This window comes from Pteronotus mesoamericanus, unplaced genomic scaffold (genome assembly GCF_021234165.1).
Source record: "Pteronotus mesoamericanus isolate MK-2021 breed Mesoamerican mustached bat unplaced genomic scaffold, CSHL_Meso_final contig_182, whole genome shotgun sequence".
Classification (NCBI taxonomy): Eukaryota; Metazoa; Chordata; class Mammalia; order Chiroptera; family Mormoopidae; genus Pteronotus; species Pteronotus mesoamericanus.
Window position 1 is genome coordinate 28,006,746 of NW_026555078.1, and position 15,530 is coordinate 28,022,275.

The 15,530-nt window shown below is 33.3% G+C and overlaps 1 protein-coding gene across 1 annotated transcript in view; it reads right to left on the reverse strand.

The window, feature by feature from the left end:
* The window catches only part of MNAT1 (MNAT1 component of CDK activating kinase), a 167,354-nt gene that overhangs the window by 141,634 nt on the left and 10,190 nt on the right, over nucleotides 1-15,530 (reverse strand). The gene's annotated exons all lie outside the window — the stretch shown is intronic.

Consider the following 15,530-nt stretch of genomic DNA (forward strand, 5'->3'; position numbering starts at 1 on the left):
GAAATGATTGTGCTCAATTGCCACTCACATAAATTCTGCGTTTTCATTGCTTGATAACTTACACTAAGTAGGAAAGCAGATAATACAACACATTCATAAACTGGAATTTAACCAAGTGAAAGTTCAAGTCAGATATCATTAAGGGCTCTAACCTTACTAAATCACAATGGAGGCAAGCATACAAAATGCTTTATAGTCATGGGAGATTAGATCACTCAACCACTCTGCATCCTAGTTTATTCATCTAAAAAAATAAGAACATGGATATATGCTCCAAGATGTCTTCCAACATAAAGAGTCTACAATCCTAAGAAATTAACATACTATATGTACATATTGAAAAATAATAAGCCATTCCTCTTTAATTATTCACTTAAAATGACACAGGCTATAGCTGTTGCTATAAAGTTGCAAAAAAAATAAAGTACAAATCAGCAATGCAGCAGTGGCCATTTCATTTAATAAATTAACAATTAAAGATGAATGATAAAGATAACTATGCTCATTTGATCCTCAGTAAGAAATTTTCATTAGCACCAATGAGAATTGGGTAAATTAACACTTTAGATTTTTTTAAACTTCATTTATTTAGTTTAACTGAGGGATTGAGGAGAACGGAAAAAGGACTCAGGGACATGGACAGCAGTGTGGAGATTGCAGGGGTAGGCAGTATAAGAGGGTTAAATGGTAATGGAAAACATACAATAAGGAAGAAAAATAATACCATACTATATTTATAAGGGGGTGGGGGGAAGCGCCAAACTGAATTTGCGAAATTCCAATGCCAGAACAGCTTTACAAAAATAAAAAAAGGAAAAAAAAATCTATCATCCACTAAAATCAAGAGGATGACTCTTTGCACTAAAAAGGTTCTTTTTTGGCTTAAGAAAGTCTACAAGTGAGAATAAGCTATCTCTATAAAGCAACTGATAAACTGAACTGCAAATTAGGTTGGAAGAAACATGTTAAGTTTTCTTTATGTATTTTGCTTATATGGAATACCACAGATAAGTAAAAATTTCTAGCTAGGTGGTAGTCACAATTTATTTTTTGGTGAAATATACATAAAATTCACAGAAAAACCACTTAAAGAATAGCATAATGGGAAATTCTTTTACCACAGAAAGTCTTAAAATACTTTTCAACATTCACTCTCTTGATAATCTATTTGAAAGAAATTATAGTCCATTATAAGGTACTTGAGTAAAGAACTAAAAATTTTCTCATTAAGATTAGACTTGCCCGGAAAGCATAGTAATTACATCCAAGAATTCTATAGGGTTTTTCTCCTGAGAATTAAGCTCGAAATTACTAACAAAGGGGAGATTATGGTATCCTGGTTGATAAACTTCAAGTTACTGACTCAGATTGAAGCAGCAATTTACCATGTGGTAAGAGAGTAGATGATTTACATACAGAAAAAGGAGGGAAAACAGAATCAATAAATGTGGGGGAAAGAAAATATAAATATCTGATTTGAAAGAAAAAAAACAAAACGAATGCTGAAACATATAAAATACCAGAATTAGAGTTTATCAACTCACAGATCTATACAGTTTGAGTCCATGATTAGGAGCCAGGACATTAATTTATATATGCCAAAAACTGTCAACCCACACAAAAAGAGCTTAAATAACACATTTAAACTAAACTATTATTTACAAAATAACGTTTAAGACAGGTAAAGCAACCCTTAAAACCTTTCATTAGAGTTATATTTGATAACCAAAGAAACCTAATAACCAGAGTGAAAAATATCATTCTGTAACTATGAATATGTTTGGCACATAGTAGTACTCAATATTTGCTGAATGAAAGAAGCTATGACAACTTTAAAAGGACAATACAACCCTAAGAAGAAATACCAAGAAAGGAAATATAATCTAAATAAACAAAGTTTCACTACCACTGTTTGAAATACTAAGTGTCAACATAAAATAAACTTACAGTGCTGTGACAGCTTAAGCTACTACCTGAGGGCTAACAATTGAAAAATAACTAACTTGCAAACCTGAGAAAAGATAATCGCGAAGTTTAAAATAGTAGGCACTTTCTTTTCCCCAATTACTAGAAGCAGGTAGATTATAGTTTTCACTCACAAATCTGTTCAAAGAGTTCTTACATTAAGATTACTCTGAAATGCTTACCTTAGTTATAACCCCATATGTATTTTATTTTAGTATTGTGATTTAAGGGCCAAGTGAATATCAAATGAATTGGAAACCCTAGATGACCATCAGAACTGGACTATTCCTAAACTCGGGGACATGGATAACCTTCTGTAATAGGGAATCCTTCCCATCCTAACTTAACCCAGTTTATGGACAGGAAAAAGAACTATAAATCAATATATTTTGCTTCACATTCTAAATTAGGTAAGTAGATCGTGTCACGCAATCCATGCCAAAAAAAAAGCTACATACATTACACACAATGTCCAAACGAATCAGTTCATAAGCGTCTGGCAAGAAAAAGTACAATGGCCAAAAAAGTTAACGAAATTCATTTTCTTACACTCAAAATGCAAAAATTTCTGATTATTTCCTTTGTGCTCTTTTAGAGAATTTGCTAAAACCGCTATTAAATGAGAGCACTTAGACTGCCATCATGCAAATCAGTAATGCACCTGGTAAGAACACAAAAGACTGACTCACCTGTGTGGAATCCATTATCCTTTTAAAAAGCCCAAGTATGATACTAGAGGGCACAATGCACTTTTTACTGGACAAGAGGAGAATGATTTTTTCCTTGTCATGCTTTCCAGCTGCCCAAAGAATAGATCTCATACTAATTGTAATATGACTCTTTTACTGAAAGAAAAGGTGGATAAAGTGCTTACAAACAATAGCTATTTCATACAAGTATATTTCCAAATGTTCTTTCAGATTTTTATCACTCAGAAAGTTAAATGATTTTAAACTGAAACTTCAACCTGTGTTTTGCTTAAACTGCAAATTTCAAGGGGGAAAAAAATGCCTATGTCTGTAGTGTTACAATCATACTGGAGATTTGCTGTTAAATACAAATATGAAACACAATAAGCGTCACTGAGCACAGTGGATTAAAACCAAAATAGCCTTTATGAAATCCGCAGTGTTGCAAAAGTGCATGAGGAAACAGGCATTTTATACACTGTTGCAGGGAATTAAGTAATGCACTTCATTAAACAACAATATAGAAAGATAAAAATTTCATTTTTTTAAATTTTCATCAATAGGAGAAACATCCATACAAAGAAATGTTAAGTGCTAAAAAGGAGGTAAAGTGGTATATGCTAATACTCAAGATCTCTCACTAATTGAAAAAGCAAGGAAAGAGTGTACTATGACTCAACTTGTGCATACTTCAAATTGTTAAGACCATACCATTTCATTAAAGTATAAGTGGATAATATATTATCCACTGGAAATGCATTATGTTATTTGATTGCTCAAAAACTGTATGTAACTTTAGTCTTTCATATTTCCATTTCTCTCATTTTTTATCTTTTCCTTATCCAAACCGGCTTCAACTTTCTATTATTTAAATAAAATAAAATTAGAAGGCTTACATCCACATGATAGTATATTCCCCTAGCAGAACAAAAAAATCTAAGTAGAAATTACTCTTATAAGTTAAAAAAAATCATTTTCAAATCACAGAATGATTATAAAGTCTATTTTAAAGTTATTTAGGAGACAGTACGGGCAGGACATGGTAATATGTCAGCCAAAAATACAGAAACCAGGTATGACTCCCGCAATTCTGACTTGGACACCCTGGTGTACTTGTCAGGGTCACCGCCCTCCACCATCTGAAGTGCGCTCCTCAGATGGCTCCAGCAACACTTACCCTAACGATTACTGTATTGTGTTGTAATATTTTGTTTATTTGTCTATCTTCCATACGTAACTATGAGACCTCAGGGCAAAGACTATCTCTCAATTCAACCGTTTCATCAACTCCATTTATTCTCATTGACAACTTCTGATCTTATCAAGGGTAATTCCTTCACTGTGTATGATTTCTATCTTACACAACTTCACAATATAAATTCCAAGTAAGATTCAACACTACTCTATCTATCTATCTATCTATCTATATATATAAAACATATAAGCGCTACAGTATTTTTATAAAGAATTTGCTCCTCAAATTGCTATTTCGTGGCCCTGGCCAGGTAGCTCAGTTGGTCAGAGCACTGTCCTAAGACACTATGGCTGCAGGTTCAATCCCCGGTGAGGGCACATACAAGAAGCAACAAATGAATATATAAATAAATGGAACAACAAATCAATGTCTCTCGCTTGCTCATGGTCTCTCTCTCCCCTCCTCTTCCTCTCTTTCTCTGAAATCAATAAATAAAAATTTAAAAAATTTTGCTACTTCATGTATTACCATAAAATTTAATCAAGACCTTAGTCGATGGTAAGAGTTATAAGGTTCTCCCTGAAACAACAATTATCAAAGTTTGCATGATAAAATATTTACCTTTGCAACTTACAGTCAGCAAAACAATATTACTGGGCTCCCCCTACATTACTTTACTTCTTAAAGTAGTTTATATGCCCCTGAACAAAAAACATTTTTCTACATAATGACAGTGGCTTATTTGACATAGGCACCTGGAAATCTCTCCCCATTACGGTAAAAAAAAAAATGCCTAAAAGTGTATGAGTTTTGGTAACATGTCTCTTTTGTTTTAATAAGGATGAAGCAATTAATTATATTAATTATTATTCCAAAACAAAATACCCCCAAATCTAGCAGCTGTAAACAATAAATATTTATCTCATACAGATTCTGAATATCAAGAATCCAGCAGCAGCTTATTGGTCAAGATGTCAGCCACCACTGCCATCTGAAGACACAACTGGGGCTGGAGAACCAAAGATGACTTGCTCACACAGCAGCTGCCTGGCGGCCTCAGCTCCTCAACACATGGGCCTCTCCATATGGCTGCTTACAAAACAGAAACTGTCCTTCATGAGAGCAAGTGATCCATGGGAAAGCCACAGTCTTTTTACGACCTAATCTTGGAAGTGACAAACTATCACTTCTGCCATATTCTACTGGTCACAAAAGCAACTCTGATACAATTTGGGAAGAAATTACACCAGGGCATGAAAATCACGAGGCAGGAATCATTAGGAGCCCCCTTGGATTTGGGCTGTAACAGTGATGAACTGACAGATACTATGGTCGATGTGCTTTTACGCATGTCCACAAATTCTTTAATACTTCTCTCAACAGAAGGTAAAGCCTACTTCCCCTCCCCTACTACCTCCCCTCTTCTGCCACTTGCTAGAGCTGTACTTACAACTCTAAGGAGTCGCAGAAATGACAGTATCAGACTTCCAGAGTAGTTCAAAAGACAAAATGGCTTCTACCTTTCTCTCTCAAATCAATCACTGTAGGGAAGAAAGCTACCAATGCCAGAGAATCTCAGGGGAGGCACATACAGTGAAGAACTGAGGCCTCTAACCAACAAACAGTAAAGCATTTCTCACAAGAGCCACATGAGCAAGCTTAGAAGTGTACCCTCCAGTCCCAGTCGAGCCTTCAGGTAACTACAGCTCAGGCAAGTAGGTCTGGAAGCTGACCTTCCCCAGGAGGGTCTGGAGGTGGCTGCAGCACTCACCCACACCTTCCCTGGGCTTTGGGAGAGTCCCTGCGCCAGAGCCACCCGGGTGAGCCAGCACTGCAAGCCCTAACTCACAGAAACTGTGAGACATTGTTTTTGCTTTTCAGATTTTTAGATAATTTGTTACAAAGAAATAGATAGCTAATACAGAGCACAACTGGCTTTAGGAGGCCAGAGTAATTCTAATACTAAAACCTAACAAAGTCACTGTTAAAAAAAAAAAAAATTACAGAATATCGAAGCAAAGATCCTTAACAAAATATTAGTAAACCAAATTTAACAGTATATAAAAATAATGATATATCATGACATATTTGGGTTAAGACCAGGAACACAATATTGTTTTAACACTCAAAGGTCAATCAATCAGGATAAAGGAGAGGAAACATATAGTTATTTCGGTAGAGACAAAAAAGACATTGAGAGAATTCAAAACCAATTTGTGATTTAAACAGAAAATATAACTCTCAACAAACTAGGAATAGTAAAGAGTTTCCTCAAATTGATAAAAGGCATCTTTGGGAAAAATCTGTCATTAGTATCATATCTAATGGTGAAAGACTGCACTTCGTAAGACTGAATTTCATCTGCCCAAAACCAAGAAAAGGGCAAGAATGCCCATTTTCACCACATCCATTCAGCATTACCACAGAGGTTCCAGCACTGCATTAAGGCTAAATTAATTAATTGATTAAGATTGGAACAAAAGAAGTAAAACAGCCCTATTTACAGATAACATGATTATTTACATAGAAAATCCTAGGGAATCTACAAACCAACTAGGAGAATAAATGAATTCAGCAAAATTGCAGAATATAAAGTTAACATACAAAAATCAATTGTATCTTTATATACCAATAGAAAATGATTGGAAAGTGAAATTTTTTTAAAGACCATACATAGTAGAACCAAAAAATACAAAATGTTTAAAAATAAATATAATAAAAGTTGACTAAGACCTCTACATTGAACACTATAAAACATGGCTGAGTGAAATTAAAGATTTAAATATATTAAAAGACACATCGTCTTCACTGACTGAAATACTCAATATTGTCAAGATGGAAATTCTCCCCAAATTTAAAGCAATCCCAATCAATACTTTAGCAGGCATTTTTACTAAAATTGACTAACTCATTCTGAAAGTCATATAGACAAAGGACCTGGATTAACCAAGGCAATTTTTAAAATAAAAAAGTTAGAGGTCTTGCACTACTTGATTTCAAGACTTATCATAAAGCTGCAAAATTAAAACAGGTTAGTTGTACTGGCAAAGATACATATAAATCAACAGAATAGAATAGAGGTTCAGAAACAGACTCACACTTAGTCAACTGATTTTTGGCAAAAATGCCAAGGTAACCCAAAGGAAAAAAAGAAAGGCTTTTCAACAAATGATGCTAGATCAAGGAGATATCCTTGTAGAGGGGGAAAAAGAACAACGTTCATACCACACATAAAAACTGACTCAAAATGAATCACAGATCTAAATGTAAAATCTAAAACTAAAAAACTTAAAACGTGAAACATACACCTACCATACAACCCAGACATGACACTCCTATTTATCCAAGACAAACAAAAACATATTTACACAAAGACTTTTACATAAAAATTTAGAGCAGCTCTTTTATAACACTAACAACTGGAAACAAGCCAATTGTCCACCAACTAACTGGTGAATGGATAAACAAATTAGTGTATCTATTCAATGGCATAGCACTCAACAATAAAGAATGAACCACTGATACACACAAAAACATGGATAAATGTCAAAATAAACTGAGCGAAAGAAGCCAGGCAAAAAAGAACACGGGCTACATAATTCTATGTAAAATTATAGCAAAAGTAAACTATTATATGATAACATAAAGCAAATCAGTTATGGCCTAGAGAGGGAAGTAGAGGGAAAAATGGATTACAACATGGCATAAGAAAATTTGGGTGAGGGGGTAATAGAAATATTTGTTTTAATTGTGGTGATGGTTTCACAGGTGAATAAATGTCAAAACTGATTAAATTATACTATTTAAATATGTACATTTCAGCCCTGCCTGGATGGCCCAGGTGATTGGAGTGCCGTCCTGTACACCAAAAGGTTATGGGTTTGACCCCCAGTCATGGCACATATCTAGGTTGCAGGTTCAATCCCCAGTCAGGATGCATACAGGAGGCAACAGATAGATGGGTTCTCCCTCACATCGATCTTTCTCTCTCTCTCTCTCAAAAAAAAAGTATATATACATATGTTTATATTGATATATACATATGTGTATATATATGCATATCCATCCTCAGGTGAGGATTAAAAATACATGTGTGTGTACGCTTTAATGAATGTTAATCAATAACCTCAATAAAGTTGAAAAAAGCAAAACAAATAAAAAGAGAACATAATAGTAATATCTATCAAAATTTTAAATGTACATTCTGCTGTTATAATTTTCTCCTATATACTCACATATACACAAATATAAGGATGTGCACTGAAAACCTGTGATATTAAACATCTGGAAACAACCAAAACTTCCAGTAACATATGACAGGTTACACAAATTACTGTTGACCCTTGAACAACTCAGGTTTGAATTGCATAGGTTCATTTATACACATACTTTTTTCAATAAACATTGTAAATGTATTTTCACTTCCTAATGATTTTCTTAATAACATTTTCTTTTCTGTAGCTTACTTTATTGTAAAAACACAGTACATAATACATCTGACATACAAAATGTGTTAACTGTTTATGTTATCGGCAAGGTTTTTGGTCACCAGTGGACTATTAAGTTTGGGGGAATCAAAAATTATGAGAGTTTTCAACTGCTTGGGGTCAGTACCCCTAAACCCCCACATCATTCAAGGGTCAACAGTAATGCCTTTTAAAACAAGTATAGCATAAGACTATAGTCAATAATGTTGTGATAACTATGTACGGTGTTAGTTGAATACTAGGAATATCACAGGTTGGGGAGACACTAAAGTATGTTTGTCTAACCACTATGCTGTGCAAATGAAACCAGTACAAAGTAATATTGAAAGTAAACTGTAATTGAAAAATTAAAAAAAAACTTACAAGCAAAATAAAAAGAATGACATACATCTAAAAGCTCAAACATGAAAAATTATCCACAATATATTGATAAATGAATGAACTAAGTTGCAGAGAAATTCATATAGCACAATCTTATTTGTCTTTAATTTTTACAAAAAGAAAGAAATGCATTATGCATAGAAATTGCTAGCTGTGGTTACATTTGCTTGACCAGTATCTTTAGCGTACTTAAAATTCTATATTATTGCAAATATTTTACAATTTTTCACAAAGAAACACTACATAAAAGTTAAGACTGACATCATCACTCTTAATAATAATAATGGTTAAGTGCCCAATAAATATTAGCTGCTACATGCCAGGCATAACATGCTAAGCACTTGTATGACTTGTCATCATTTAGCTAATCTTCACAACGAACGTGTAAAGTAAGCAGTATTATTTTTTATCACCATTTTAGAGATTTAGGAATCTGAGGCTCAAAAAGCTCTTACTGAAGGTCACACAACTAGTAACTGAGTGATAGCACAAGGATTTAACTCGTCTGATTCCAGAGCTGATGCTTTTAACCACTACATCAAATCGTCTCTCTGTGATCATAATCTAGAAACCAAAGACCCATAAATGAATACAGCAAGGGGGAACACAGTAAAGAGAATATACTCAAAAAGCACAGTTTTAATTTCTAGTTCTATATTTTGGTAGGAAAAGAAAAAAACCTTGGTGTTTACATATGTATATAATTGTTCTCTGTGAGGTATTTTATTAATCGATCCACTCGGGCCATATGTTTTCAATAATTTCTAGTTTGTTACATTCTAGCTTATACATATAATATATAAATGTTAGTTTCTATTCTAATTCCAAATCATATAAATCCAAACTACATAAAGACAACAGGAGACACAAGTAATGTATTTCCCAAAGGGGAAACAGAAATACTAAACTTACACTAACTGTGGCAATTTATTATTTTTGACACCATTCCTACAATAAATTGTATGTTTTGGCATTTAGTTGCAGCATATTACATAGGTAGGTTTTTTATACAATTAATTTCCAAAAGAAATTAAATATTAATAAATGTGCCAGATACAATCATAAGAAATAAGGCATTCATAATCTGAATGCAGAAACATCTATTGTAACATATTACACTTTAGATCTTAAAAATATATTTAAACTACCTTAAGAGTAAGAGTTAATTCTCTTTAAAATTTTGCCTTTACACTGCAACTTTCTAAAGACACTCACTCCCTTTGCTATCAATCAATTGGGGTTAGAGAATATGTAAATAAAGGATTTTTATCTAACACCATATTTTATTACCTTTTAAGATATCAATTACATATTCATTTGACTGTTAATACTAGCATTTTTAGGAAATAAAGTAATGTGTGGTTCAGCAAACTCCTGTTCCATAAAAATCACACACTATATGTTGCTTTCTACCCAACTGTTCATTTCTGTGTGGGCATAACACACAAGAATCAGAAGGCAAAAATTAAAATAAATGCTCTGTAAAAGTATTATGGACAATCTTTTCAGCTGTCAAAAATATTTTATCTTTTCAATAAAACTAAAAAAAAGGCACCTTAAAAGAAAAGCATTTTAAAATAAAACTAAAAATAAAGCAAATATTAAAAATTACATTCCTAATGCCAAAGAATATACAAATATACCCTTAACTGGTTCTCATATATGCTCCAACAGATCTCAGAAGTGTAACGTCTGCCATGTCACACTTCACAATCCTGTTACTTCTTTAAGTTATTTTCCCTCATATTTTCCACTCTAACTCCACAGATCAAGTAGCAAGAAATAAGATAAAACAACATGTTTTGATAACAGTATCTGAAACAGTACTAAAAAATGATGCTCTGTTTAGAGACAAGTCAATTATACCTAGAAAGTAAACACTACAGAAAAATTTATGAAGAAATGATACTTAGCAGTGGTAAAGACATTTATATTTTAATAAAATGAATTGTTTCTAAGTAAATCAGAGTTAGTGCTAGATGCAGTTTGCATCAGTTACCTGAAATTAAAATAGCAGGCTCATTAAATATATATAAATCAGTGATGCAGAGGCACTGCACCATATTGATGGAGTCCTCATTAATTTTCAATGATATAGCCACTATCATATTTGTGTTCTAAAAAACTGAGTGAGGTAAACAACCATCTTCCTTCATCTCGAAACTGTTTTTTACATATTCTAACTTAGTAAATGGAAGGAAACCTAATAATCCAAAATATTTCTAATGAAGTTCATTAAATTTTACATCTTCTTGTCTTTTTGGAGAGAATACATATATTTGTACATGTATCTATTTCTTGATACATATTACCAAAAAGTGAAATATGCAAAATAAAAATACTATAAAATATGCTATTCTTATGAGGTGGTTGAGATAATCTTTCTAGACACTTGAATATAACAATACAAAATAAAGACTAAATAAAGGATTTTTCATAGATATTGTGGGATGTTATTGTTCTCCAAAAAAACTAAATAATAAAAAAGGAAAGAAAATTTACTTCTAATTAACTATTTTAAAAAGTTATACTTCGAAGCATTTTATCACATAAACAATACAGTTAGTCTTCCCACATTGCATATGGACTATACCTCAAAAACAAAATACGATGACAGTTTATATATTATCAATGAAAAAGACACAGCAAAATAAAGGACCGGTGGATAAATCATTATAAAATGTTTAAAGTATTTTTTTTTATTTTAAGCTAATATCCTAGAAACTAAAATATAAAGAGAAAATTGTTGTAAGCATATTTAAATTGATTTTTATGAGGTTGTAGTATTTTCATTTTTTACATAAAATGGGTTTGAGTTCCAATCTTGTGGCATTACAGTCATAATAATTGTTTTAACAAACGTGATCAAATTTAATTGGATAATTCCTACCTGGGATTTACACAGAAATAAGAAAATGGAACTGGCAGGTGTGCAATACAACCATATAACCTTTCCCAAACTACAGTTTCCCTGCTGTTAAGAAAACAGGGACAGGTATAGAATAAAACTAAAAAGATGATTGCTAAATTCCTTCCTAAAATTTTAAATTAACTGAGTCTGCCAGCTTCCTATCAATCCCTTTGACAAAACAAATGGTACCCTTAGCATGTACTTTTGCACAGGCTTCCATCCTCAGACTGACGGCCGAATCGGATACCACATTCCACTCTCCCAAAAGGTCTAACATTTAGATCTTTCTTTTTCAGTGGCTGCTCCACAAAAACATGTATGCATTTGGAACCAACTAAACATTTTCGTTCCCTTGATGCTACTTTTGAAGTTTAGGGTATACCCACCAAAATTATTTACTTCCCCAAAGGCCCTTTTTCTTAAATCAGGAGAATGGTTATGATTACATTTCAGGATTTCAGGTTTCTGTTTCTTTAATAGTACTTTTTTTAACAAATAGTTTACTTCACACATTGCTTAAGCCCACTTTAACACCTTAATTACAAAGAACATATCTATAACTCTAAACTTCCTTTTTCTTCCTTATAGAGAAGAGAGAAAAACTAATTTCCTTTCAATGACTCAAAAGAAGAGCTAAAACAGTTTATAACTTGATGGGGGTAGTAACCATGTCTGCCACACTCACTAGAATATACCCAGCACAGTGTTTTCCAAAAGTACTTGAATTCAAGACTCTCCTAGATAGCTAGTATAAAATGCAAGGTCCCTCGCCCAAAGACATATGTAGGGTGCATAAGTCTGTATCCTAAACAGACATCCAAGATGATCCTTAGGATAAGGCAAGTCTGGGAATCAGTGCCCTGGAAAATTTATTAAGTATATGAGGAAAAACTCCAAATTTGTATATATTAGTAAACACCAACAACCAATAAATTACTTGAATCTTATTTTGACTCTTTGAAAATAGACTTAATACATTTAAAACTTAAAGAAAACCATTAAGATCACTACGTTAAATTTTCATTCAATTATTGTAGATTCACTGTCTTAAACACTAGTTGATAAGTAAATAGGAAATAAATTGCCAAAAAGACTCCTGAAACTTAACCTAAAAACTGTATATTTTTGCATTTAGAATACTGAAAATAACACTATATAGTTGATTATGTACACTAAACTAAACATAACTAAATATAATTTCACTCTTATGTTTACCTGATTTTTTAAACTCACTTGAATTGTGCCTCATCTAATCCTCACAATAACCCTGTAAGGTATATGCTACTGGTAAACCCACTGTACAAACAAGAAAATAAAGACTTTAAAAATGGACTAATTTTCCCTAAATCACACAGCTAAGAGTAAGCAGCAAACCTAGGCTTCAAATTCAGGCAGACTACCATTACATATTCATTACAGAAAACATTTTATGACAACAGCAGAAAAAAGACAATGAGAAAATAAATTAATTCTGTCTCTGTTTATACTTGTATCCCTAAAGAAAACTAATGTACTGTTGTTTCAGGTTCCTGCAAAACAAAATAATTTGCATTTAATAAGTAAATATGAACATCTAATAGATAGCTTCATTTTACCTATTTGAATCTTAATACACAAATTTGATAATATAACTTCCAGGGAAAGAGATCTTAAAGGGTGTCCATCTATGAAGTCAGAGTTCCTATGGAACTTTCTGATCCTTCAGAGGCAAAACCTTACAAAATGTTTCCGAAAGAGAAGGAAAAAAACATATATATATGTTTATATATGTTTGTTTGTGTGTATATATATGTTTTGTGTGTGTGTGTGTGTGTCTGTATAGAGAGAGAGAGAGCGAACTAGTTAGCAGATGAAAGTAATCCTAAAAACGGATTTCCAATTCAGAAAAAGAAAGTTACAGAAGAGCCACATGGGGATAGGACTACATATACAAACAGAAAGAGAAATATTATGAATAGCATAGTATTAAATATTTAGTAATTATAGTTTTAAAAACTGTAACACTAAGTTACACTCTGTAAGAAAATGAATGGAAATGATTATACTGGCACACATTGCATCTTAAAGACTAAAGTGCACGAAGAGTCATTTTTGGTCAAGCAAACACACACACACACACACACACACACACACACACACACTGCCATAAATAACCAATTCACAATGAAGTATGCATATTCTGTAAATAGGGTGATCAGCACTCTCCCCTAAATTGGAAAATTACAACTAACCAAAATAACTAAAATTTTATTATGAGTTTTATTAATGGCGTAAAAACAAAGAAAACTACAATGACTTTCTAATTAACTATTAACTAAATTACCCAAATTTTAAGAGATTGAATGGGGCTAAAAAATATCTCTTCCAAACAAATTGACAAATCAAAGTTAAATGGCTGGCCTAAACGTGCTAGTCTATTGCAAAATTAGAATCTAGATTTTCTAACTCATTCAGTGTTCTTTCTACTACTCTATAAAATTGAATTACTGAAACACATGGTACACCAACTCATATATATAGTGAAAGCAAAACCACCTCCTTCAAAGAGAATGATCTTGAGAACTTCATTGCATTTGACATTCAGAAGATATGAGATTAATTCTCTACCACTGTTCTGAAGCATTATGTTTTAATCAACTTCAAAACACTCCATTAAAAAAAGAAAAGAATACTTAAAAAAGTACTGGGGAAGAAGCCAAATTAGTAAAAAAAGAAATAATAATAATAATCAGGAAATACAAAAGGAAAGTAATGCTGCCCTGGCTGGTGTGGCTCAGAGGACTGAGCACCAGCCAGCAAACCAGAAGGTCGCCGGTTCGATTCCCAGTCAGGGCACATGCCTGGGTTGTGGGACCAGGTCCCCAGTTAGGTGCATATGAGAGGCAACCAATCCATGCATCTCTCGCACATTGATGTTTCTCTCCCTCTCTTTCTCCCTCCTTTCCCCTCTCTCTAAAATGTAAAATAAATTTTTTTAAAAAAGGAAAGAAATACTAAAGGAACACTAGCAATTGCCAATGTTGAGGTGAAGAAAATAAACATGTGTGTACTAGAACTGAGACTACAGAGACTGAATGCCTCAACAATAAGGCCAGCTTTTCCTAACAAAAAATGATGGAGTAATGATGCCGGACTAGCATTCCCATTATGAGCAACCATAAAACAAACAAAATACATGAGACAATTGCCTACCAGCACTAGATAACAAGCAGCACAAAAACTATAATCCCTCAGAGATGAGAAACTGCCAAAGTCAGTCCTACAATTGCCTCAGCTTTTTTATCTGGGGGCAGTTTCCATGGCCATGGCCCAGCAAGCACAAGTATAAATGGCTCAGTGGTTGAGCTAAGCTGAACAGGCACAATTTAGTGCAGTTGATAAAGTTGAAATCTGCAAGGCAGAAGGTCCAGAAGTCTGTGTAGGGAACTCCCCATAAGTCCTTGGCCAAGGAAGGCATTGCATATATGCAGGACAAAACCAACCAAGGCTTAAAAGAGAATGGTGGAGAAAGGAACAGAGGGTAGTTAAGGAGTACTGGGTACACTGTGGATTTCCACCCAGCCAGAGTAGGAAAGCCATGTCAATACCATAACACCTCGGATAACCAGCTGAGATATCAAAATGGCCTCAACAGAGTTAAGGATCACATCCTACAATAAGACATTCTAGACTCACCCAAACAAAGACTAATATCAAACCCCAATGAGTTTTCAAGGTATTAAAAGTCTGAAGGTTGAGTTGCACTAAAGGAAGAAAACCCATTAGGCTCTGCACAAATCAATCCTAGAAAACATTAAAACCAAGCCTACAAAATTCAAGGTGATCAGCCAGTAACTGAATTACCTAAAAGAATTAAAAAAAAAAAACAAAAACCCACACTTCACAGACATATAACAAAATTC